Here is a 3,867-nt window from a genome sequence, read left to right on the forward strand (position 1 = left end):
TTTTTAACCTACTGTTACTACCATACTCTCATTCGCTGGAGAAAACTTCCAGGAATTAATCACTCTAAAGCGCTAGTAAAATCCTTTAATGAGAAGGCTGCTTCAGACCTACTAGCGCTTAGTCGGAAAAACCTATGTATCTTACCGGACACTGTGGACACAATAGACACTTTTTTTTATTCTTTACAAGTTAGCCCTTGACTACAATCTCACCTGATGGTAAGTGATGATGTAATCTTAGATGGAAGCGGGCTAACTTGTTAGGAGGAGGATGAAAATCCACACTCCTTTCGGTTTCCACACGACATTACCGGAACACTAAATCGTTTGGCGCTACGTCTTTGTCGGTAGGATGGTAACTAGCCACGGCCAAAGCCTCCCACCAGCCATATTCAATCTTAACACATGTTCAATCTTAAACTCCGGAAACAGATCTGTGCAGACTCTGCCTAGAGGCAGAAGAAACAACTGTGCACATCTTATCCAATTGCCCAGCTCTAATACATAAACGCAACCTCCACTTAGGGCATTACACAATGGACCCGGAGGAGGTGAAACACACCCCAGCCAAGAAACTGCTGCTGTACCTGGCAGCAACCAGTATCGGAGGGGAAATCTAGTCAGTGGCGATCACAAAAGATAGATCGGTAACGGTCAATGTGATACAGGGAGCTCAAGAAGACCTGCAGAACCGCGACATCATGAAGAAGACTATATTGAGGAATTTCTCTCAGTATTAATAGGGGCGTGTGCGACCAACTGTCGAATCTCGTCGCCTGCGCTCGGTCACGCTCGTTTGCGACATGTACATAGCTTTGAGATTCAAATCACCTCAAAAATACAGAAGGCAACGGGAAACCACTGCACTATTTTCCCTAGTAGTCAGTATGGAAAAGACTCAGAAAAAGATGGCCCCGAGTTCCTGGCGCCCCTTAGATGAGACAGGGGTGCTAAGAATCCCCAGGAGGCAAACCGGGATCGCGAGCGCCGCACAATTATTTCGCCTCGCAAAGCATTATTATAGGACACAAAAGTACACGCAATCAAAAATGCCTATGTCCGGCTTTATCCGGACGTCCGGCAACTATGGACATTAGTCTGCAACAACCGGAGCGAGATCAAGCGTGGCTAAGCAAGGACAAGTGACATTTAACTGAATCGCCGCATGAGTTAAAGCGAAATACATAGTATTGATAAACGAGCTCATCTGATCAAACGGCTTGACTTTAGATTATCTGTACTCTGTACTCTTAAATCTATGGGCTTGATAGATTTACTCACATCGTGGTTAAAATAAAACAATCTGTTTTTATAGAGAGTGTTGTGTGCATTTCTCATAGATGTGTCTAAGTGAGTGTGAGCTATATTTAACATTATCTATTTGTGCAAGTCTGTAACATATGTATTTGATAATGTACGTAAATCACATCACACTAATATTATAAAGGCAAAAGTTTGTGTGTAAGTATGTTTGTTCCTCTTTTACGCTGCGGCTACTGAAGCGATTTGGCTGGAATTTGGAATGGAAATAGATTTTACTCTGGATTAACACATAGGCTACTTTTTATCCAGAAAAAATCCATGGTTCCTGCGGGATTTGTGAAAAATTCCACGCGGACGAAGTCGCGGGCGTCCGTCCCCGAGTCTAAGTACCTACCTATCATGTGGTTTTACTTTTAACTCGATACCTCCACGCGTTCTTGAGATAAAAGGTCAGGGCCTTTAGCCAAGTCGCATGTCATTTCTCTTTCTACAATCGCAAACGTTTCGAAAATACAAAAATGTATGGGAATGATATTTGCTATCAAACGGTCACATGATCATGTTGTCGATTGGATCTGTCATTCCCTAGTTCTAGTTTTCGAAGCTATAGCGTTTGTAGAAAGAGAATCGACGTGCCACTTTGCAACAGGCCCTAGACAGAAAGTGTCTTTGAAGGTCCTGTTTTTTGCTGTTATGATTACGGAACTCTATAAAAATAAATTACGAAAGAATAACATAAAATTGAAAATTATTTACACTCTCGATCAAGTCATCAATATTTTCTTTCAGTGCACTTACATTTGAGACCCCACTCGAGTATATTTGCAGACATTCGGTTATTCTTCCCTACTTTCACCCCCCAGAACTTGAACAGAAATGACTCAATCGATTTTCATCTAAGATGTCAAAAAACACTCGCACATAAATTACCTTTCATACAAAACAAAAGAAATTGAAATCGCTTCATTCGTTCGGGAGCTCACAGACAGACTGACAGACAGACAGACACGTCAAACTTATAACACCCCTCTTTTTGCGTCGGGGGTTAAAAACAAAAGTGAATGACCCATACAGAGGCGAACGCTAAACTGACATCACTAATGAAATAAAACTTGTTTCATGGTTGCTCGATATAATAATAACTTTATTCTTATTTAAAATATAAAACCCGTTCAGTCCCGCAGTGACCACGCTTGCACGCACGTTGCCTTATTGGTATATGGTACTTTTACGTATAAAATATATTAAAACTGATACCTCTCATTTTGTAGATATCTACTGTTTTTATCTTTTAATTTTGTGTATATATGTAAGTGTTACAAACATAATAATACAAGTATTTTATGAGCTTGAGCTTTTTAATGAAGCCATAGTTAGCGACCAAGGTTCAGCTCTGTAGATCATCACTGGCAACATGCGTTGCTTGGAATATCTCTGCGTGATCGAATTAGAAATCCGCAGAAGAACCAGAGTCACCAACATAGCTCAGCAAATCTCGAACAGTGACAATATGTGGGGCACATAATTCGAACGGATGTTGGTTTCCCAAGTTGCTGGACAAAACACAGTGTTAGTCGACCCCTCACAAGGTGGACGGTAACGTGGAGCCGCTGGATCAACTTGAGACCGTGGTGTATGGAAGGAAGAAGAACTGGCTCATGCCCGGCGCCATACCGAAATGCAGGCAGTGTTCTTACCACCATTCCATCTGCAGGGTTATTATGTATCTCGGTGTACCATTCAAATAATGAGTCACTACAATGTTTTTAATCATATTTTCGTTTATACAATCATCTAACATCGGATTTTCAACAAAATGACATATATGTATCTTTATTTTACGTAATGTGGCAGTAATATAGAAGTGGTAGTAGTAATAAGATTATTTCAACAAAAAACCGTTATTTACGTAATTTCGTTAAAATAATCGTAAAACAAAAAAAAAAATCACTGCCTTTTGATGTAAAATGACGTAGTCAATAGCATTTCGATGAAACATCTATTTTAGATTATCACAATTATGAAAATACGATGAAAAACGATGTAGTGACTGTCTTGTTATTTGAATGGTACACTGAGTTACATAATAACCCCGCTTTGCATGTTTTGTATAGCTATCACGACAAGTTATCTTCAAGTTTCTTAACACTAGTACAAATTAAAATTATATTTAGACATTTTCCAAAGTACCTTTCGTGATTAATACGGATAGAATATACGAGATACATACATATAAACGTAAACATTTATATATAGCAAGATAACCTTTGGTATATTTAAAATGCCATCGAATTGATTAGCGAGTGTTTTAGTTTAGAGTAACAATATTATAATATCAAACTTTGTGATTTATGTAAAATGATACGAATTGTAAATTAAATTTAAAAAAGCGAATTTACAATGCGCTCGATTAATTAATAAACTTTATGGCTTTAATGGAATTATAGTGATGATTAAGTATTTTATGGACTCGGCATAAAACAAGGTGGGATCAGCGAACAGTGTTTGATTTTCAGAATCATATAAAACATAGATTACGATTTACATTATTTTCTAGTAGGCTATTTTGTTCGTAGAGAAAGTGTGGGAAAATTGTGAGGACGA

This window comes from Bicyclus anynana, chromosome 15 (genome assembly GCF_947172395.1).
Source record: "Bicyclus anynana chromosome 15, ilBicAnyn1.1, whole genome shotgun sequence".
Lineage (NCBI taxonomy): Eukaryota > Metazoa > Arthropoda > Insecta > Lepidoptera > Nymphalidae > Bicyclus > Bicyclus anynana.